The sequence below is a fragment of the Ambystoma mexicanum genome, chromosome 7q (assembly GCF_040938575.1).
Source record: "Ambystoma mexicanum isolate Mex_15411 chromosome 7q, UKY_AmexF1_1, whole genome shotgun sequence".
NCBI lineage: Eukaryota > Metazoa > Chordata > Amphibia > Caudata > Ambystomatidae > Ambystoma > Ambystoma mexicanum.
Genome location: NC_090941.1, coordinates 521849227 through 521872861, shown reverse-complemented (window position 1 = coordinate 521872861; position 23635 = coordinate 521849227). Strand labels below are relative to the sequence as shown.

General features: G+C 48.8%; 1 protein-coding gene across 2 annotated transcripts in view; it reads right to left on the bottom strand.

The window, feature by feature from the left end:
* Nucleotides 1-23635, bottom strand: part of ZC3H13 (zinc finger CCCH-type containing 13) — a 1331719-nt gene that overhangs the window by 337264 nt on the left and 970820 nt on the right. The gene's annotated exons all lie outside the window — the stretch shown is intronic.

The following is a 23635-nucleotide window of genomic DNA, read 5'->3' as shown; positions in this document are numbered from 1 at the left end:
AGAAACGGTGAAAAAAGAAGACTGGACCACTTTGACATAAATGGCACCGAAGGGTGCTTTTACTGCAGCTGCGAACACAGCCCGCGGTAAAAACTCCCAATGGTAGTTAAAAGTAAACCACTGCCACCAGCCATTAATTGTAGAAAGGGTAACATTAAAATGTTACCTGAGAAACTAGACAAAGGGGATACTAAGTAACCCCTCCAGAACCCTATTGTAAGATAGTGTGTGCTGGGACTAGAAAGTTACAATGTAAGTAAAGTCAATTTCACTACAATGCTCTTGGAAACAGTTCATCCAAGAGAAGGTATTTAAACCATTGGGAAATCTGAAAGACTTCCCTGTGTCACTGCACTGAAGGTGCAATATGTCAGAATGTAAAAAGATTATGCATATGGAGTTTGTCAGACTCCACAACCAAAAGAAACAGTCCAAATGACATTAAAATACATGAGCGAGTCGGAAAAAGGGGGGGGTTTCTCGCTCTTTCCAGGTTAAAAATTTAAAAGCCCTAGAGTCCAGCAAAAGTGCCTGTGGTCTCTAAGTTAGAGAGGAATTACCAGATTTTTGAGAATTCTCCCTAACACTTTGGGTTGTATGAGACAATGAGCATAGGGGGGTTCTGGTGGGCCTGGATGAGCAGGCTCACTATTTCTTTTGGTAAAAATACGGGGGCTCCATGTTGGACAGACATTTATGGGCGATAGCCAAGGTTTTGAATAGGACGCGCTCTTTGATGAGAAGCCAGTGAGCTGCTTTTCTGTACATTTTTCCCAGAAGTACCGGCAAAAAGGACATTACAGTAATCCAACCTCAAACCTATCACCGCCATGGCGATAGTGAGGCAACCGTCAGTGTATAGGAAGGGTTTGGCAGCATTCAATAGTTTGGTAGCGTAGGCTGCTGAGGATGCTATGGAATTGACCTGGCGGGACCAAGAGTGGCATCTAGGTAAACCCCCAAAGTCTTCACTGAGGACGAGATGGGGATCTGGATGTTGTCAATGTTGAAGGCTGCGTATTTGTTATTGAGCTTTTTTAAAACTGCCGGGGGGGGGGGGGGGGGGGCAACCAGCAACATTTCTGTATTGTCACTGTTTAGGCAGACGCAGTTAGTCGCCATTCAGGCATGGATAGTGGAATAGGCTGTGTGGGGGAAGGGTCTGAGTCTTCTACATAGTTGTCGGGGAGAGGGAGGAGGACTTGAATATCGTCAGTGTAATTGGTGTAAGCTATGCCCATGATGTCGAAGAGCGGTCTGGTGACTATATTATAGAGTGTGGGGGATATGAAGGAGCCTTGCATGATCTCTTTGAACTGGAACAGAGGCGTTTCGAGGGTCTGTGGGTTTACAGTAATAGTTGTGGCTGTGGTCAGGTCACGTAGATTGGCAGTGATTTTTTGTTTTTTGTTTAGCGTTTCAATTTTGTTAAGCATTGCATTTTGGATATTGGTACACCAGGCTTCATCTTTAGTGAGAGTCTGAGGGGGTGGCTGGTGTCTCGAGTTCTCTCAATATGGAGAAGATCTCTCTAGTGTAAGACATTGTGTTGGTGATTCTAGAGATGAAGGAGGTGAATTTGGCACAGATAATCGCCAGTTTATATGCTTTGGATTTCTTAGAGAATTCCAATCTTGTGAGGTTTTTTTTTGTCAGGTAGATTGGGCCAATCGTTTTCTGTTACAGAGTTTGAGAAGGTCTGGGTATACCAAGAATTGGCGTGTGTAAATGGTTTTGCTCTGTGTGGCGGGAGAGGAGCAATTGTGTCCACTGCCTTTGCAAGAGTTGAGGCATACAGTTCAGCAAAGACGTTAGGGTCTTTTGAGAGGGGAGGTTTGAGATTGGGGGAGGTCTAGTAAGGGTAGTAGGTGCTCTTGGGTCAGCTTGCGAGAGCTGCTTGCTAGAGCTGGAGGTAGTGGAACGGTCAAAGGTTTGGGTCTTTTAGGGTTGGGGATGGGAGAAGTGGATCACGTGGTCGTCTGAGCAGGGGCAAGGGGTGTTAGAATTGATAGTAATAGGGCAATTAAGGGCTGCAATCCAGTCAAGGGCACAACCTTTGCAATGGGTGGGGTGGTTAATGTGGATCCTGAATCCTAAGGTCTGAAGAGCTTTAGAGATACATATTGCATGTGAATCCTCGGGATCGTTCAGGCCCAGGTTCATGTCACCCATTAAGATAATTCTAGAGGAATGCTTGCTGTGGTCAGTGAGGATATGGAGAAGATTCTCCTGGAAGCTGATCATGGGGACCGGCCGGCGATGGATGACGTGGATGGTGCAAGTGGAAGATGTGGTCAATTTAAGTGAGAGGATGTCACGGTTCCCTTTGACGGAGGTGTTAAATTGCCTGAAGGGTAGGGATTCCTTAGCAAAGAGGGCTACCCACACCCCTCATCTTCCCCTTGGGGCTGTCTTAAAGATAGATTGTATAGCCAGTAGGGATGGGTTAACGAGAGGGCAGGGGCGGAGGCATCTTGGAGCAGGTCTCAGAGATGGCTAATGCATCAAAGTTTTGTGTGGTAAGTAGGTCATTAATGTCTAGGGCATGGGCAGGGAGGGAGCAGACGATGATGAGGGCATAGTTCAATGGAGGATTCTTGGTACAGGATCTTTTCTTATTGACCAATTTGGAGCGAGCAGGAGCATCAGCTAAGGCGGGTGCAGAGGCAGGAATAGCTGAGTTTGCAATGTTGTTAGCACCAATTGCATGCAAAATAATAGGCTGAGTGGTAGTCGTATGGGCATGGGCATTGTAAACATTACTAGCATAGGAGGATGCAGACATGCCAACATTAACAGTGATGGTCAAACTGCTAGAGGAGTTACTGGCTTTCACTGCCCCCAGGCAGGTATCATGGTCAACACAGTTAATAGCTGTAGGTGTCAGTAATGCATACACATTTACATTACAGTTTGCAATAAAAGAGGCATTTCTGATATTGGGGAGCCGAGGCCCAGGGTCATTGCTAGCAAGGTGAGCAGAGTGTGTGTGCATAGAGGCAATATTTGCATAAATTACATTAGCTGGTACAACAATACGATACCCATTGGTAGTGATATTTATAATATTTGCAAATGGCTGCAGGGTGCCATTCATTACTGTCCTGGTGTGGGTGGTGCTAGGGTCTCTGGTGGAGACAGGTCCTGGTTACGAGAGACTTACCCAGAGTCTTTAGCTCACTATCTTTTCACAGACACGTGTTTAGAGAGGCACAGATCCACCCTACTGATGAGGTCCAACCAGACCGAAACACGTGTCTGGGGTTTCTGTTGGTACTCTTGTTCAGAGGAGAATTGCCTCGCATTTCGGTGCTGGACTGCCCCAGGGCAGGACAAAGACTGATATGTTTGGGATATTTCTTCTCTGTGAAAGATAGTGAGCGAAAGACTCTGGGTAAGTCTCTCGTAACCAGGACTAATGTCTGGCAGAGGGACTCCCAGGACCCCCCTTGTTAAATCTGCATATTTAAGTAACTTTGGGTCTCACCCTAAGTTACTAGGGGAATCCAGACGTGGACCCCTTGCTCACTATTCTTAGAGAGGCACAGATCCACCCTACTGATGAGGTCCAACCAGACCGAAACACGTGTCTGGGGTTTCTGTTGGTACTCTTGTTCAGAGGAGAATTGCCTCGCATTTCGGTGCTGGACTGCCCCAGGGCAGGACAAAGACTGATATGTTTGGGATATTTCTTCTCTGTGAAAGATAGTGAGCTAAAGACTCTGGGCAAGTCTCTCGTAACCAGGACTAATGTCTGGCAGAGGGACTCCCAGGACCCCCCTTGTTAAATCTGCATATTTAAGTAACTTTGGGTCTCACCCTAAGTTACTAGGGGAATCCAGACGTGGACCCCTTGCTCACTATTCTTAGAGAGGCACAGATCCACCCTACTGATGAGGTCCAACCAGACCGAAACACGTGTCTGGGGTTTCTGTTGGTACTCTTGTTCAGAGGAGAATTGCCTCGCATTTCGGTGCTGGACTGCCCCAGGGCAGGACAAAGACTGATATGTTTGGGATATTTCTTCTCTGTGAAAGATAGTGAGCTAAAGACTCTGGGTAAGTCTCTCGTAACCAGGACTAATGTCTGGCAGAGGGACTCCCAGGACCCCCCTTGTTAAATCTGCATATTTAAGTAACTTTGGGTCTCACCCTAAGTTACTAGGGGAATCCAGACGTGGACCCCTTGCTCACTATTCTTAGAGAGGCACAGATCCACCCTACTGATGAGGTCCAACCAGACCGAAACACGTGTCTGGGGTTTCTGTTGGTACTCTTGTTCAGAGGAGAATTGCCTCGCATTTCGGTGCTGGACTGCCCCAGGGCAGGACAAAGACTGATATGTTTGGGATATTTCTTCTCTGTGAAAGATAGTGAGCGAAAGACTCTGGGTAAGTCTCTCGTAACCAGGACTAATGTCTGGCAGAGGGACTCCCAGGACCCCCCTTGTTAAATCTGCATATTTAAGTAACTTTGGGTCTCACCCTAAGTTACTAGGGGAATCCAGACGTGGACCCCTTGCTCACTATTCTTAGAGAGGCACAGATCCACCCTACTGATGAGGTCCAACCAGACCGAAACACGTGTCTGGGGTTTCTGTTGGTACTCTTGTTCAGAGGAGAATTGCCTCGCATTTCGGTGCTGGACTGCCCCAGGGCAGGACAAAGACTGATATGTTTGGGATATTTCTTCTCTGTGAAAGATAGTGAGCTAAAGACTCTGGGCAAGTCTCTCGTAACCAGGACTAATGTATGGCAGAGGGACTCCCAGGACCCCCCTTGTTAAATCTGCATATTTAAGTAACTTTGGGTCTCACCCTAAGTTACTAGGGGAATCCAGACGTGGACCCCTTGCTCACTATTCTTAGAGAGGCACAGATCCACCCTACTGATGAGGTCCAACCAGACCGAAACACGTGTCTGGGGTTTCTGTTGGTACTCTTGTTCAGAGGAGAATTGCCTCGCATTTCGGTGCTGGACTGCCCCAGGGCAGGACAAAGACTGATATGTTTGGGATATTTCTTCTCTGTGAAAGATAGTGAGCTAAAGACTCTGGGTAAGTCTCTCGTAACCAGGACTAATGTCTGGCAGAGGGACTCCCAGGACCCCCCTTGTTAAATCTGCATATTTAAGTAACTTTGGGTCTCACCCTAAGTTACTAGGGGAATCCAGACGTGGACCCCTTGCTCACTATTCTTAGAGAGGCACAGATCCACCCTACTGATGAGGTCCAACCAGACCGAAACACGTGTCTGGGGTTTCTGTTGGTACTCTTGTTCAGAGGAGAATTGCCTCGCATTTCGGTGCTGGACTGCCCCAGGGCAGGACAAAGACTGATATGTTTGGGATATTTCTTCTCTGTGAAAGATAGTGAGCTAAAGACTCTGGGTAAGTCTCTCGTAACCAGGACTAATGTCTGGCAGAGGGACTCCCAGGACCCCCCTTGTTAAATCTGCACTCCCCCCATTGGCCAATATCCAGGCCATACAAGCCGAAATGGTTTGGAAAACACATCATGGCATGGAAATTGGCCAATGAGGGGGAGCTGTGTACTCCCAGAGGGCTGCCAGTGCGGTACTACCAAGTTGAGAAGGCAGGGCTCTCAGCGCAGTGTTCCCTTATCATGTGGAGTGCTGTGTTGAAAGTCGTGGGTTAGGCAGAATTCTCATAAATGTGCCAATTCCTCTCCACCTTAGAGACCCCCAGCTCTTTTGCTGAACTTTGGGACTTTGAACTTTTTATTTCTATTTGTTTTCTGTGTTTGTTTCTTTGATTATGGAGTTTTAGATAACTCCATAGGCATCTTTTCATGTGTGTTACACAGCACCCTCTGTGTAGTGTCACAGGGATGTCTTTTTTACACTTCCCACAGGTTTAAATACTCAGGGTTTTGAAACTCAGGTAGCAGTCAAATGCTACCCTTTCCTATCGAAATGGCAGGTGGCAGTGGTTTTACAACAAACTACCATGATTTTTCCAGACCACGATCACCGGTAGCTAAAAATCACAGGAGCCATGTTTTTCAAGATGGAGCCTTAAGCCCCTTTGTTTAAACGGGCCCAGTCGTCTTTTTTCACCCTTTCTTTTTGGAAAGGTCCTTCTAGTGTTTCTCTCTGCGCGCCAAACCAGGTTGTGCCTTTGGCGGGCTTCAGGACTGAAAACCGCTCTGGCGTCAGTGTCTGGGGTGGGCAGGAAGTGAGGTAGGTGCCCGAAACTCCCTGTGCTTAGTCTCCTAGGAGATCCAAATGCACTCTGCCGTGATTAACTGGCTGACTGTCCGGCAAGGACAGCTGCCCTGCTGGGCGAGTGACAGCTAGGCTGAAATGAAAGGGAGAAAACTGTTTAAAGGGCGAGTCTCGTGGACTGGAAAGCAGAGTCGACCACTGGAACAAAAGAACCGAAGACGAGCTGGAAGAGGACGGCTGCTGCAACCACTGGACCGTTAGTTTGCCCGGTGAAGCCCTGCTGCAGGTACGAATTGCCACACTCACCTCGACAGACTTCTTCCTTTGAGTTGGTGGGATCAATCACCTTGTAAGCCACCTGGATACCATTCTCAAGGCTGGTTAGGATTAACCAAGGAGAGGCACACCAGCTTGTGTGCTTGAAGAGCAAGTTACTTACCATATCTGCTAACATTCTTTGGATGGGATGTTCCTCCGACGTATTCCACATCTATGACAAGTAATGTCCACAGCTGTGCTGCTTTGGAAAATTTTCGGCAGAGGGCGTCCTGCGTCGATCCGCTGTCCCTCAAAGGCCTCCGTCGAGGGTCAATGTCACCGGATGTTATATATAGGACGCACGATGCCCGTAGCCTCAGTTGTAGTTTTTTCCCCAGAACGTGTGGCACCAATCTCCTGCAAGTATGACTGCAGATAGCCTTGCGGAAACGTAAGCTGCAATCGCAAGGGAAATTCTCCGGAGGGGCAGGTTGGGAGGGCGATGTGGAATACATCAGAGGAACATCCCGAAAGAACGTTACCTGATATGGTAAGTAACTTGTTCTTCGAGGGGATTGTGTCCTCCGACGTATTCCACATCTATGACAGACTCCCAAAACAGTACCAAACTATGGAGGTGGGAAAAGAATTTAGAAATTTAGAATACCCAATCAAATGGCGGAATAAAGAACCGCCTTACCAAAGGCCAAATCTTGCCCGTGGATTGAATCCAGGGCATAATGTTTGACAAAAGTATGTAAAGAAGCCCATGTGGCTGCTTCACACATATTCTGAATAGGAACACCCCGCTGAAGAGCAGTGGCGGTAGCCACGCCCCTAGTAGAGTGAGCACGTAATCCTACAGGAGGATTGTTAGGCAGAATCCTGTGCAGTGCCCTTAGGGACCACTACACACAATTAAGACTACAGGTGGCAATACAAGTTTTACCTTTGGTACAAGCCTGTACTACTATGTTAAATTGGTAGCAGTAGCGGAGCAGCCAGGCTTATCTCAAGAGTATATGAGCAGTAGCAGAGATTACACAAAGGGACCACAATTACTGTGACTCAAGCAAACACTGACTCAAGGTTGCAGGTAAAAAATATAAGTACATTTATTTTTTAAACCATTTGTTATAAACAAGACACATATTAATTTAAAAACCACACGTAAAATACACTACAACCAACCAATTCACTTTGTACAGTACAGCTCAAGGTAAGTACCCTGTGTTTTAACAGACCGGTGTTGTGAACCAAAAGACGTCACCGGGAATACACTTGCGATCACTTTTTGACAGTAATGACAGTTCGGTCTTACTAAATAAACGCGTATCCGCGGCAAGAAATGTTACCGGGGCAAAACACACTTAGCACCTGAGATACCCAGAGAGAGTTGGGGGCAAAAACCATAGGCAATACCTTTGTCAAGGCAGACAGAATCAGAACACTCATGGACAGAAATGCAAGAGTCAATAGGCTGGAGCCAGTGTCAAGTGGAACCGGATTCCTGTTGTTCAGGATCACACAGTCGGACAGTTCACGATTCAACGTAGCCAGGAGTACTTAGATATTGTCAACAGAGGAAGCAAAAGTTATAAGGAGGGAAGACAAGGGCAAGCCTTGGAGATGAAGAAAAGGGGTTCACCCTAACTCCTCAAGCAGAACACAGTACCTTATCCAATGAAGAGGCTGGTGCCACGGCAGTTGTTCCTGGTAGTTTCCTGCAGACCATCGGTTCCTGGAGCTTCGCGGCAAAGGAGGACGTCTGGAGGGGTCTGCACCACACAGTGATGAAGCCGGCAGCAGCGATGGTGAATAAATGGTGCGCTCCTTAAAAACAAGAGAGGCTCTTCAGATGGCTATCCGGACCACTATAGTTGTGTGCAGCGATTTCGACCAAGAAGAGGATCCGCTGGCTGTAGAAGGTGAGCTGGTTATCCCCACCAGGCTCAAGGGAAGAAGAATCCAGACTGGATCTTCTCTGGTCGTCGAAGGGTAGATAGCTCAGGACTGCAGCAGGGCTTCACTGGGACGGGATAGTTGCAGCAGGTGACTTTTTCTTCGCTTCTCTTTGGTTCCTTGTAGTTCCAGTGGCGACTGACTTCTAGCCCAAGAGACCTGCCTTTTATGCGAAAATCCCCTATTCACACAGCCTGGCTATCAATCACGCAGCAGGGGGGTTGTCCAGCCCAGAAAACCACCTCAGCCAAGCTTGGCAAAGTGCGACTTGGGTTTCATAGGATACCCTGTGCAGGGGGTGACTACACCCCTCCCTCACATTCAGCCCACCTAGGCACACAGGCGCCTAGAGGAGGGCTTCTTGGCAGAAGCCCGCCAAAAGACAGTGAACAAAGAAGGCAAATCTGGTTTGCCGCGCAAAGTAAAACCAAGAAGGACTTTAACAAAAAGAAATGGCGAATAAAACTGACCGGAGCCAAAAGAATAAATATTTGGTCAAGCGGGTTTAAGTTCGAGGCTAATATAATAGCCTAAAACAATACCACGTTTATATAGTATAATCACGGTAGAAAGGTTAGGGTATATACCACTGCCACCAGCCAAGTCTAAATGTTAAGAGAGCAAAACAAGGCTCTAGGGGGTACAGATAAAAAGGGCTAAGGATTAACCCCTTCCAATACCCCATGTAAGATGGGGTGTACTGGATCTGTGGTTAAATGACTAAATAAAGTTAATGGTATTTTTACCCTTTTCTGGGGGACAGTAGTCAGCCCCAGAAATGGAGTCGGGGGAAGTCTGAAAGACAACCCTGTGTCACTGCACTGATGGTGCTGGGTAACACACAAAAGAAGGGGTCTACTGAAGTGGTGTACTCCAGAGTCCACAATCACAAAAAGCAGATGAAACACACATAGCAAAACATGGGTAAGAGTGGGGGAAAAGTTCACACTCTTGCCAAGTGAAAAAAATAACTCCAGAAAATCCAGCAAAGCTGCTGGGGGACCCACTAGGTAAGGGAAATTAGCCATTGAATGAGATTTCTCCCCAAGGATCCTTACCCGCCAAACGGTAACACTCCGTAATAGTGAGGATAATCCACCTGGACAAGGTCTATTTGGTAACAGCCTGGCCCATACGGTGTCCAGCATAACCGATAAAGAGCTGATCGTCCACTCTGACCCAGGACATCTATGAAATGTAAAATCTCAGAGGTCTCCTAGGATCCAACCTATGGAACCTCTTCTCATCCTTGCCAGGATGCGGAGGAGGATAAAATGCCGGAAGAACTACCTTCTGGCTTAAATGAAAATCAGACACGACCTTCAGCAGAAAAGAAGGCCGCACCCAAAGGACAACCCTGTCCTTATGGAAAACAGTAAAGGTTGGCTTGGCTGAAAGTGCCTGGAACTCACTCACACTGCGAGCGGAAGTAACCGCAACTAAAAACAGTCTTGAAAGACAGCAGTCTCAAAGGACAAGAGTGCAAGGGCTCAAACGGAGCACCCATCAGAAACATCAAAACCAAATTCAAATCCCAAACCGGCACCTGGAAAGGGGACGGTGGAAACACATTAGTCAGCCCTTTTAGAAACTGCGAAATCAAAAGGTATCTTAAAGTAAGAATACTCTTCAGACGAGCGCTTAAATATGGACAGCGCCGCCAGGAAACTCTTAATGGTACCCACTTGAAGGCACTTGTGGGCTAAATAAAGCAGAAAAGACAAAACCATAGGAATGGAACATTGGAAAGGATCAACATCCTGCCTCCTGCACCAGTCGCAGAACTTACGCCAACAGCAACAGTACAGGGACTTTGTTGCTGGCCGAAAGCAACACCTCCATCACATCTGGGAGGTCCCAATCATTGTATCTCAACCTTTCAGATACCAAGCGTGAAGGTTGAGAGTCCTGACCTCTGGATGGAGAACCTGACTCCCCCCTCCCTCGAGAGCAGATCCTCTCGGTAAGGAAGACGTTGTGGAGGGCAGATGGACAATTCTAGAAGGTCCGGGTACCACGCTCTCCTGGCCCAATCCGGAGCCACAAGGATCATGCGGGTCCCGAACCTCTGCAACACTTGGGGAATGGAGGAACCACATACAGCAGTGCAAATGACCAATCCACCACAAAAACGTCTCCTAAGGCTCCTCTCAGAGCAAATTCCCTTGAGCAGAATCTCTCGCACATCTGGGTTGACACTGGTGGCGAAGAGATCCACTTGCGGGGTTCCCCAAAGGGTGAAGATCTCCAGAAGGACTTCCTGAGCCAACTCCCACTCGTGAGAGACTGCGCTCTGCCTGCTCAGAGTGTCCGCTGCCGCGTTTGTCTCCAGCCAGATGAACTGCCGAGATCGAAAGACCTTGTTCGATGGCCCAGAACCAGAGCTGCATCGCCTCCCTGCACAACGGGAGTGACCCTGCCCCCCCTTTTTTGTTGAGGTAATGCAAGGCCACTGTGTTGTCCGTCATGATCAGAACACTTTTCCCCGTACAGCCGGCAGAAAAGCCTTCATGGCAAGCCTGATGGCTATCAGCTCTAACAGGTTGATGTGGAGTCTGGACTCCGACTGAGACCAACGACCACTGACGGTCAGCTCGTTGGCATGAGCATCCCATCCTGTGAGGGAAGCATCCATCACAATCGTCACCTCCGGCCATGGTTGCCAAAACGGTTCCCCCTTCAGCAGGTTCCTTTAGTCGGCCCACCACAGAAGATCCTGTGCTACCGAGATCGGAATCTGAACGGCATCCGACATCTTGCCCGAGAACTGGGACCACTGCAGTTTGAGAGTCCATTGCAGAGATCTCATCCGCAGTCTGGCCCCCGGCACCAGAAAGATGCAGGATGCCATGAGACCCAGCAACCTTAGGAAGTCGAAAGCCAGGAGACACTGGGAACTTTGAAACTTGCCCACCATCTGCACAATGTGATGAGCCCTGACCCGGGGAGGCAAACACTTCCCCAGGGACGTGTCTAGCACAGCACCGATGTACTGGAGCTGTTGGGAGGGTGTCAAATGAGAGTTCTTGAAAATCAGGGAGAAAACCAGCCTGTGGAGGGTGCGGCAGGTGAGACCGAGATGATCCAACACTTGCTCGGGAGAGCGCGCTCGGATCAGCCAGTCGTCCAGGTAGGGGTAGACGTGAATTCCCCCCCCCCCCCCACCGCCCGAGGTACGCTGCCACCACCACCATGAGCTTGGTGAAGACCCTCGGGGCGGAGGTCAAACCGAATGGCAGGATCCGAAACTGAAAGTTCGAGTCGCCAGCCGCAAACCTCAGATACTTCCTGTGCTTGGGATGAATCGGCACATGAAAGTACGCATCCTTGAGGTCGAGAGACACCAACCAATCCTGAAGTTGAATGGCCTGGAGGAGCTGAGAAAGAGTAACCATCTTGAACTTGTCCTTCCTGAGAAGTTTGTTCAACCAACGCAAGTCCATGATGGGTTTCAACCCTCTGTCTTTCTTGGGAATCAAAAAATAAGGGGGAATACCATCCCTTGTTCCTCTCCGCCACAGGCACCAGTTTTATGGCACCTTTCTCCAGCAGGGATAGGATTTCCTGCGCAAGGAGCGGATCCGGATGCTTCAAAGAGCTTCCCCGGTGGATTGTCGAGAGGCCGCTGAAGGACGGGAAGGCAGTAGCCGTGGGCTATGGAATCCAGAACTCACGCATCTGAAGTAATGGCACGCCATTCTCCGAGATGCTGTGCTAGCCTGCCCCCAACCGGTGAACCATGGGACATGGCCTCATGACTGAGATGTAGCGGCTGCGCCTGAAGGCAAAGAGGCAACTGCCTGCGCGGCTTTGGCACCACGTTTTTACCCCCACCACCACGGGTACTTTCTCGCTGCTCCCTTTGACTGGCAGCCCCTCTCGATCTACCAAAAGAGTAGTACCGAAAGGAACCTCCCCTCCATTGCAGTCCCCTAGGACGAAAAGGCGGAGGCTACTGTACTGTAGCGCTCAAAGACTTTGCTGCAGTTTTAGAGGTCTGCAATCTCAAGGCTCTAGTCAGCCCTGCTGCCAAACAAATGAACGCCATCAAAGGGCATGTTCAAAAGACAGGATTGCACATCCGGGGCAAAACCTGACTTACTCAGGTTTGAGTGGTTGCGGATCACGGTGCTCGCAGCCATGGACCAGCTGACACTATCTGCCGTGTCCAAACCCGACTGAAGGGATTCGCACATAGCATCCTTGCCGTCTTGCACAAGGGCCAGAAAGCCATCCCTTTCTTCCCCCTCGGGAATATGCTCAGCTGCCAAAGATGCACAGTTCCAGAGAGTGTGTGTAAACTTCGCCAAGGCACAAGTGGAGTTCGCCGACTTCAACGCCATACTCCCAGCAGAAAACAATCTTTCTTGCCCAACCATCGAAGCGCTTGTCGTCCCCATCAGGAGGGATGGTAGGGTACGCAGCCTGCTTCGAGGTGGCCGTAGCCGCCTGCACCACCAAATTCTCCAGAGTAGGGTGCGCCGATAAGTAGCAGGGGTCACTACTGGATGGGCAGTATTTTTTTCGGAAATACTTGTTGCCTGCCGGCAGCCTCTCCGGAGCAGTCCAAGCCGCCGCCACCCTCCTTTGCAAAGACATGTGAAACCGCAATACCGGGTCAGTGGACGGACCCTGATCCAGGATCCTTCAAGTCATCCTGATCAAACGCCACAGGGGGGGCAGACCACCCCAAGTACTCCATCACCCTCGACATGAGACGCTGATGGGAAGATTCAGCATGCGCACCAGGCTCAGGCCAGCCAAACTCCACCTCCAGAGAGGTGTCGAGGCCACTGGCGTCATGCAATGACTGACATAGTTCCTCCATCTGACTGTGCCCAGACAAAAGGTCATCAGGGGCTTCAGGATGCACAGGCAAGTCTATCTCCTGATCAGACAGTTCATCAACCTCTGAAATTTCTTGCAAAGGTTGGAAAAAATCCAATCTAGGAGAAGGAACATAATAGGGCTCAAAAACAAGCCCCACAGACTTACTGCTAGCCTTCCTCGGAGGTTCCACAGCCCTCAGTGGCACCTCAGGCAAATCCTCCACAAACTGCGTTGAGGGCGCCCAGGGAATCAGTGTCGACCTCGGCCAAGACGCCGACGGCGTCGACTTCTTCGAGGTCAGATCCCCGAGAGAGTCCTTCGATGGACACGGCGATGATGGCGTCGACGCCTTGTTCGAAGGATTCAGAGTTGTCGACTGTCTTGATGGCGTCGAGGACCGTGACCTGGACATGGCACGGCTATGGCGATCGCCCTTGTCCGAACGGGACCTCGACGGCTCCCGATGATCGTGCCAACCGCCCAGCCCAAAGGTTTGCGAGTGGTGGACCGAGCCCGTTCCCTGTGCCGGAACTGTGCCTTGCGACTGAAAAAATCACCAATATCTGCTGGCGGAATGAATCCCATTCGGCCGGCGACAAAGACTTGGTGGGACAAGTCTGTCGGAGTCGTCCTCCGACGAGGAAGGCGACCGGTGACAGCGCTTCCTAGAATGCCTTGACGAGGCAGAGGAATGGCAGGAACCACTCCTAGACCGAGACCCCCTGGATTTCCGCCGACATGGAGAGTCGCCCCGCGAGTCATCGGTCGAAAGCCCAGCGGAGTTCGATTTACAGGGTTTAGGCCCACATACCTACCTTTAATTTCCCCGTATGCTCCCACAAGGCTTAGACGTCAGGGAGTGGCAGTCCTCGCAGTCGTCGGTAGCGTGGCTTTTGCCGAGGCAACAGAGGCAGATGTCGTGCGGGTCCGTGATGGACATTTTCGAACTGCAGTCCTGACATTTTTTTTAAAGCTGACCTCGGGTAGTAGAGGAAGATTAAGACATCGTTCGAAGAGAAGAATCTAGCGCACCGTGATTCCGAAGCAAACACGTTTGCGGAAAAAACAGAACTGAGGCTACGGGCGTCATGCGTCCTATAGATAACATCCGGTGATGTCGACCCTCGAGGGACAGCGGATCGACGCAGGACGCCCTCTGCCAAAAATGTTATGATGCAGCACAGCTGTGGACATTTCTTGTCATAGATGTGGAATACAGAGGACACAATCGCCTCGAATTGCAGCTACTCTAACTGAAGTGACTCCATTTTGTTTTCTTCGACGACTATCCTGTACAGTGCAGGAGCCCCCCCCGCCCCCCCCGACGTCCTCCCTCTTGTCCCCACGATTGAGGCTCAGGAACAGTGAGATCTGAAGGAACTGCCAGGAACCAACATCTTCAGCTGCATCTTTTTGCTTCATACTAAAGGTACTGTGTCATCCGGTTGAGAGATCCTAACTCTTGTGGTGAAAGTTCGTGGAACTTCTCCAACTTGCAGGCCTAATCAGCTTGTGACCCAACATATGATTATTTTTCGACCAAACTACTCCTGAGAACTTTTGCAAAGACTTTACCGTTTAATACCAGAACTGCTCTTTCCTATCCAGAACACTCGCTGATTGACTTTGGCCTAGGCCTATTGACTTGAATTGAACTCTTCTGGTGAACTGAAACTATTTGCACTATCTAATCAGTATTTGTGATCTATTCCTATAACTTGTGCCTTTTTGCTTATTCCTAAGTAGCTGAACTGCCATTTGGCTCCTATTTCAGGGGAGCTCAAACTGTCTCAAAAGCTTGGAGTTTTGTATTGTAGTGTATTGGCGTATAATATTAAGTTGCCTCCTTCTAGTGAATGTTTTCTAAATGACTGTGTAATAAATCTAAAAGTGTTTTGCCAAGAAAACTTGAAAGTGTCTATTTGAACCTCTGTGATTCTAAGTCCTCTGTGTAACTTGATTCACTGCTCACATTCCCTCTTGAGTTAAGCCTGACTGCTCAGCTTGCTACCAAAAACTGTGTAGTACAAACTAATACCAAAAGGTTGATTTTTCTTGCACCTGTAGTCCTAATTGTATGTGGTGGTCCCAGAGGGTACTGCATGCAATTCTGCCCAACATCGTGCATCTCACACGGACCTCACCCAACAGATCCGGTCGAGGCCAAATGAATCCCCCAAACCTCTTCCTTACCTTAAGGTGAGGGCAGAACATCCGCCCCACCCCAATACCGAAACTTCTGCCGGACAGCACCAGCAGACGCAGCATGGCTTCTCTATGCCTGCCACTCACTCAACATAAATTGGCTTCCCCTCCCTCCTCACCATGCCGTACGTGGTTGCAACTAGCCACTCATTGCTTTTTTCTAACCACTTCACACTAAAGGGTGATAATCGCTTTATAGACCATGACCTCTGGTTTTATTGTTCGTTAGAGGCCTGTAAACCTTGTTAAATGCCCTTGGTGCACCCAGGCGTATAATTCCATCTTCAGGGCCCATAATGCCCGGTGTGGCCTCGGGCTAGGTCAATTACGTGGCTAAACTGTAATTTTGGGCGCATCCAGTCTATGTCTTAATGTGGCATGACATTTTATTTACTGAGCACCCTCAAACTTAAAGTAAATATAAGTGATATTAAAAATGTATAGACTGGCCTACATTGTGCAGCCAGTTAGGATGTGTTTTCCTATTGTGGTATTGCATTTTTAATGGCAAAGCATGAAACTAATTAATGCATTCATGTTCCCGTTCACCAATGGTGACATGCATATATTGGATTTTTTGATTGGAGTGATCCTACAGAACCACTTGCAAACTGTCTTGCTTTTTGCCCAATTTTGCACAGAAAGTGTGCTGTATAATGAACCATTTTAACCCATTATGTTAAACATTTTTATCGAGAGGTGGAACATCCGTGAATCCCCTTTGGTTGTTTTGGGCTCTCTTGCTGCGTTTAGTCACTATGGCATAATTTTGGTAAAGGTGTACCACCATTCAACTAAAAAATGTATCAGCCGCCAAAGGGTGACTGACTGGTGGGTGAATGGGTACAAGTGAGTGAATACCAAGGGCATTGGAACATGGACTTTCTTTTGCATGTTTTACTTGCAATTTTGGGCAAAGCCAACTTGATGAATCTTATTACATGGAAGAGGATTTGGGATGGGGGTTTGTAGAGAGTATCTTTACATGGTGGTGTGGGAGTTGAGAAAGCATTTATGCAGCCAACAATAACATGCTTTTTTTCTTTTGGCAAGAGATTGTTACTGGCATAAAGAGCAAAGCCAACAAGAAAATGTTTGAACATGGGGATACTGGCAGAGGCAGCACAAACATGCTTTCCTCTGGTATCATTACGTGCATAATATTGCTAGCAACAATAAACAGGGCTACCTGTTGAACACACAATTAACATCTTTGTCACCAAAAACCTACACTGTAACACATACGGGTGACACAAGGCAACAACACTTATATGTTTAGATTCAATATAAAACAAACTAAACTGCCACTGTCCCTAAAAAGAACTAAGCTCTCCCTGGGGAAATAAATAACACTATGGGAGTGGTGGTGTGCCGGCTATCCAACAGGGATAGCGGTAGAAAAAGATATCCTTCCGCTAAATTAAGGAATAAATCAGATAGCCATGGTTCATGCGTGGCATCCAGAGAACTCTCTCTAAATGTACCCACTCTGCTCGTCTCCTTCGAATGAAGGCCCATAAATTCGGTATCAGGACAAAACGCTAAGGGGCCCCATTGGTTGAGCACCTTGTCCAACTCGGCCATCAAGCTGATGATCTGAGATGGACTGTCCTTGAAAAGATTTAACCACCAGAAGGTGTGATAATTATGCAGCACTGCTATTCAGAAAAGAAAAACAGTGGATTTTTAGGCTTCAAACGCATCTTTCTGGATTAAATGAGGAAATTGAGTGGCATGAACTGGCAGTAGGAGCTAGATGATATGAATGCATTATGTCCCCTACGTGCTGGGGACAAGGACGAGTAATATTCTGTGTACCACAGCTCACAGTCAGCGGTATTGTGACAGCAGTTTCAGGTCTGAGGTACCACTGTCGGTGGACCAGTTCGATTTATTGAGTCCATATTTTTTAGATCCAGCCTGACTCCACCTCTTTGGTGAGATCATTTAGCTAAAGCCTGCAACAGAAATCACATCGAGAACCATATGGAGATAGGATAGTGGTTTATATTTGTACTTACTTTGAAGGTCCAACCAATATGTAAACTGTAACCTAGGTTGACCCTTCTGCCACGTCTATGCTCTTTTATGTAAATATGTTTGTACCTATGCTTTCTGTCTGTAACATGCTAAGTTTTCCAGCGCCCGGTTTCCTCAGGGTTAGGTGCGCGATACAAATAATAAACAAATACAAATGGCTAGAGGCAGAGGACTGGTCAGGAGAGGAAGAAAGGCAAGAAGTTCCAGAAGAGGCAGAGATTTGTTACTGCACCGCTCAACCCTTCCAAACTCAAGTAACCATCCAAAATAAGGACATCGGGCGAGAGCTCTAATTGATTTAGGGAGCAAACAAACCACCACACGCTCAGACTTAGTCTACCCAGAAGATTTAAAAAGGGAGCTGGCCTAAAAATAACGTGTGCATTTTGATGTCGAGACTATCCAAAAATTCTCCTTACCCTAGAAGTCAGAGGTTGCCCCACCGGGTAAGAGCGGCAGTGGTATCAGGACTACTAGAGGAAATCATCATAGGTATGGATGTCTCTACCTTTTAGGACTTTAAAACCCACCACCACTAGGAAACCTGACAAAGTAGTACTCTACCTTTCCCTTATCAACCATACCATCCTGCTCAACCGTCTCTGTGATAACCTGGGTATCATCGATCAGGCTCTGGCCTGGCTGACCTCTTTCCTCTCGGATCGACCCTCCCAGGTCCAACTTGTGTCCTTCCTATCATCCATCTTCCTCGCCACGTGTGGTGTTCCCCAAGTGTCTAACGTCTCACCCTGGCTTTTCAACCAATACCTGGCAACTCTCGCCCACTGCATTGCCATTTTCTGCTCAAATTTCCAGTGTTACGCTAACGACAACTCATTTTCAGGCTGCCCTCGGCCACCTCCTCTCCCTCTCTCATCTCCGATTACCTAACTGTCATTCAAGATTGGTGTGCCGCCAATGATCTTTGTCTGAATGCCAGCAAGACGGAGATCCTCATCGGCACACCTTCACCATCCTTTCCCCTCACTCTGGCTGGCTTCCCTTGGTCCTCCTCCTACCCACACCTGCGAGGCTAAGAACCTCAGGGTCATCTTTGACTCCACACTTTCCTTCTCCGCCCACATCTCTGACATCTCTAAAAAGTCAAAGTTCCTACTGCACCTCCTCAGAGGTACTCTGCCTTTCCTCTCCTTCCCGAAGCAGCTCATGGTCTCCCAAGCTCTGGTTCTCTCTAGGTTGGACTAGTCTAACAGCCTGTTTCTAAATCTACCTGCCTCTACTCTCCGCCCTCTGCAACTAAACTAGAACAGGACTGCAAGACTTGTCCTTGGCCTCAAGCCCTAGGATCGTATGTCTCCAGCTCTGAAATCTCTCCATTGGCTCCCAGTGGATGCAAGGATTAAATTCATAACTCTCTGCATTGTCATCAAGGCTTTCTGGGGCCTGGGTCCAAAATACCTTCAGCTATCCCTCTGCAAATACCTACCCCTCGAGCTCTTCGCTCCTCGAACTCCCTCAGGGTCAGACATTTTTCAAAGAAACGAGCTGGGGGTAGAACTCAGTCTTCGGCTAGGGCCTCCCTCAGGAACAGCATCCCCGCCACTCTAAAACTTGAGGAGAACCATCTCCGGTTCCAGAAGCACCTCAAGACCTTCCTCTTTTCTTCTGCCTTCGCTCCCCCTCTCCCCTGTTGATATGTTCTCTCTTGGCACCGTGCACCTGCTCACCCGGCCACCCTCCCGCACTGCCTCCGGGCCAACCCTTGCACTGGGGTCTGTATCTGTACCCATAGAGCCCCCCTTTTTCTTCCTGCACTCATCAGACCTACCCTGTCTGCTGCTTTAAACCTAGCACTTGCAAATTGTTGGCTGCACTACCACTGTTTGTTGCCTTTATTTATTATTATTTATCCGTTTCTCCTTTGGCTCGCACTTACCACTTCTCCCCCCTTCCATGCACTTTTCCCCTCCCCCATGCACTTGCGCGTTCTCAATGTCACTGGGCCTATTAAGATCGTTGTTTTGTTCTCCCCTGTTGCCCTCCCTTGCCTTGTCGCGCTCTGAAACACTTGTGTACGAGCGCAATAGAAATAATCAATATCCTGGGAAACCTTTGTAGAAAAGAAAGACCAATATATGTGGGACTGGGAAAAGGATAAACTCAGGAACAGCAACCTTGGAGGAAGGGAGCTCCTATTTAATAGGCGGGATGTGTGACTAATCTGGGGATTGTGCCCCTTCTTCCATGGGGAGTCACTCCCCTTGAGGCTAGAGAGGTGTCACGACCCTTACTCCAGACCTCCACTGGCAAGTCCACTTGCCAGGTAAGGTCAGGGTTCGGGGTTCCATTAAGGCTTTGGAGGCCTTGCATCCACTCCCAAGACTCTCTTGGAGTCAGTCCTGTCTCTGGCGCCAGGCTCATATTCATTGTGAAGAACATGTTTGAAGGGGGACTACTTTTCATTGGGCCTGCAGTTAACATGGAGGCATTCGCATAGTTTGGTTCCTAAGAACTAAGCTATGCAGTATAGCGTTTTGGGTGTGGTGGCCTGGGACTACTTTACCTGGACTACTTTGTTGGGAGGCTATTTAAACCACACCCAAGCAACAGAGAACGCTTCGCGTTGCATTGCAGACTGCAACGTAACGCTCACAATGTCCTATAATACCCGCGAGCCTCAGAGCAACGAGCCTGCAGAGGAGACAAAAGGAACATCATTAATAGATCTTACCTGCAATCTCCATCCTGTCCTCTGCTCTCCAGTGAACAGCTTCTTCTGGGCACTGGATACCTACCGGAATGAAGCAACCTGAAAAGGAAAAGGATAAAGACAACATTAGAAAAGGCATACTCCGGCATTGCTTAAGCCACGAACATCACAAGAAGCTTAGCGGGTTTGTCACCTCCCGTCCGGCATCGTTCCGGAGTTCCACACCCGCTGGAGAAGGACAGCGCGACCTGTAAGGAAGAGAGGAGAGACAGGTTAGCAAAGGCAAGACAAAGCAGCGCAGCGCATAGCTCTTTACTTACCGCATTGCAGCGCACATCTTGCGCCATCATTTGCCGGTGGTGCTCAAACCAACCATCACGCCACGCGGAATCTCCCGCACGCCTAGGGAGAAAGAAAGGACATTATTAAGCACAAAAGAAAGGCAGGCAAGAACAAACAGCGCTATACAAAAACTGCCGCAATAAGACCTACCTTGAAGACACTTGAACGGGCACATGCCAGTGAAGTAACTCGGTCGCCCACGCCCACTGAAAAGTACACACCCCTGCTAAGAAAGCAGGACAGAGAGCACGCCTAATACCACAACAAGGGTAGACTTCCTCCGAAGACACCATCCGGAAATCGGGGCGAAGGTTCCGGCAACCAACCAGGGCTGAATGACATCCCCGTGGATACCAGGTGAGCGCAACAGGAAGTGAGCCCACTAAGCAAAACCCTTCGTAGGGGTTTTCAAAGCAGGACCTCACTGGACCATACCAGTCAGGAACTACCTACAACTGAGATATTGTCTGTATGAAGCAAGTTACTCACCTGTAACTGTTGTTCTCCAGCATAGGTCTAGCATGGATTCACATGCTCATGAATATTCCCCGTCAGGCTGGGAATTCTCAGCAAAGAAAAAAATCTGTTTCATTTCTGAACTGTCTTTCGACTAATAACCAATCACTGGTCTCTGGGTCATACTGCCCCCCAGCCAATGACTGCCCTCTACTTAAGCCCCTCCTCTGGCAGCCATCTTCAGATTTTTACCGCACGTTCAAGTGTTGGGGGTCCTCGTGCTTAGCTCTCAAGCTTTTACTGCGTGTTGCGTTTTTTCAGAGTTTACTCTTATTTTTTCGGTCAATTTGAGCCTCAAGCTCCACCGATTCATCTTCCGATTAACAGGCACCCGTTTCGGAAATTTCTACGCCCCACAAATTTCCCTTCTTGGAGGATTCCGGAAGACCTTTGAGGCCTACCCCACGTGGACATGGCTAAAGACAAAGGAGACTCGACCCCCGTTAGATCCAAGCTGTTTAGGATCTGCCCAGGATATGGACTACAGAACATCTTCAAGGAGGAGGAGCTCTCCCGGTGCCTCTACTGCCTGCACTCCGACAAGTCACACATGGAGGAGGATTATGCGTTCTGCAAGAACATGTCCGTCTGGACCATGAAGGACCATCGTAAACGGCTTACTGACTGGCTGGATGCGAAGAGCCCGGCAGCAGGTGAGAAGAAGTCTGAGCGGTCTTCTAAGACCTTTGAGGGTGTTCCGGTGACAGGGGCCCAACAGAAGGCGAGTCCGCGGGCAACGGGAGCGCCGTTTGTTTCGGGCTCCTCGGCTGCCAGGCCGGGCGCAATGTCACTGACGCCGTCAACTACGAGCCAACGCTCCGGCTCAGTGAAAAGGAAGTCTGAGAACCTGGGTAAGCTTCGGGAGAAGCCCTGGTCGATCCCGACAGAGAAAGCCAAGGGGGTGCCAGGCGGTGACCCTCCCCCAACGGTGAAGGCCTCAGACGCGCCTAAGGTCGTGAAGGCCCAGATTCACCCAGCTAAGGCCTAGATTGAGGGAGTCGTGGCGTCCCTTGTGAAGCCCGCAGAGGCGACCCCAGTGGAGACCGCCTCCAGGCCCGATTGGTCGGGGGGCAGTATGACCCAGAGACCAGTGATTGGTTATTAGTAGACAGTTCAGAAACTAAACAAACTGATTTTTTCTTTACCGAAGATTCACAGCCTGACGGGGAATATTTATGAGCATGTGAATCCATGCCAGACCGCGTACTGGAGAAATATGGGAATACCAGAAGTGGATCCGACTGTCAGCTGTGGAACTCCAAACGGAGAAAAAACATTTGAACAGTTGACTCAAGGCAATGCTGACTTCTCAATGGGCTTGACAGTTAAACACACCCTGGTAGCAAGAATAAAAAGGACTTTCCCACTTGAATGGAGGAGGAGAAGCAATAGAGGAGGCAAGCCTTTGACGTACTAACATCATTGGGAGGCAGAGCTGTGCTGTCGAGCACAGTTGACTGTGCTGCGGTGGAGGACCCAGAAGGGGATCCGGCGAGAGACCCGGAGAGAAACTGGTGAATAAACCAGAGAGGCGAAACGTGTGACAAGGCAAAGGGCTGTGCAGTCATCAGCGGAGCCGGCCCAGAGGGAAGGCGTCACCATGCGGAGGATCTGGAACCTAAGAAAGAATGCTGAACCTGCGAGCGAGAGGAAGGAGCCCCCCCCCCGTTCATACTACATAGAACCTGAGCGAGAGAGTTGTAGCGGCAAACTAAGAAACCTTCCTGCTACCTTCAGGGGCATAGGAGCGGGAGAGAATGCCAGCGTCACTGGGTCGAAGCCAACTCACTGGAGCAGGACCTGCCATGGAGAAGGTATATGGGTTGCTCCATGGGCATAGAGACCAGATCGGAAGAACGGGGCAGGGTACAAAGAGAATAAATCCCAATGAGGCCCAGCAAAGGACACTGACAATAAGAGTGGTTACGCGAGTCTTGAGAACCCAAACCTGGGAACAAGGGAAACAGTTCGAAGCCACACTCAGAAATCAAGAGAACGATATTTTAAGATGGGATCTGCATACCCCAATGAAGCAAGTGAGAGAGTGGAAACAAGAGAATAAAGGGAGCCTGTAGGGCCCTATAAAACCAGTAATAAGTAATCCCAAGGGGAAACCAGAATCAAACACCACGAGAATCTCATGGAGAGAGACCCATGTAGATGGCGGAGAAAGGTTAAGGAAATATCTGTGCATCTATGATCCTTGAGAGAATTAACTTTTTGGGAACTTGAGTTATGTTATTGACCTGAAGAGAACCTTTTATTTAATTTAAACTTTGACAAGATGGACACAAACAGATATGGTCAGGAGACCTGTATCCTATTGAATACAACTGGGAACTGAAACTATGAGAGATTCCTGGAGATATTTAGAGACGGCAAGTGATTAACATTGAGCAAGCTGTATTGCTCTTTTCCTTTTTTAGTTTTTCTAAGTGGTAGGGCCAGTTTAGAAGTTAGGATTTGGACAGAGAACAAGATTTATTACATTTACTAATATTGACGAGCACCCTTCGTCTGTTAGGAAGGGAACTTCCCTAATAGCAATAGGGTCAGCGAGAAGTGTTTTCTTTAACTTAAATAAAGGTCCTGTGGTACAAATATGTCCTCTGGTCGGAGTTGTTCTCC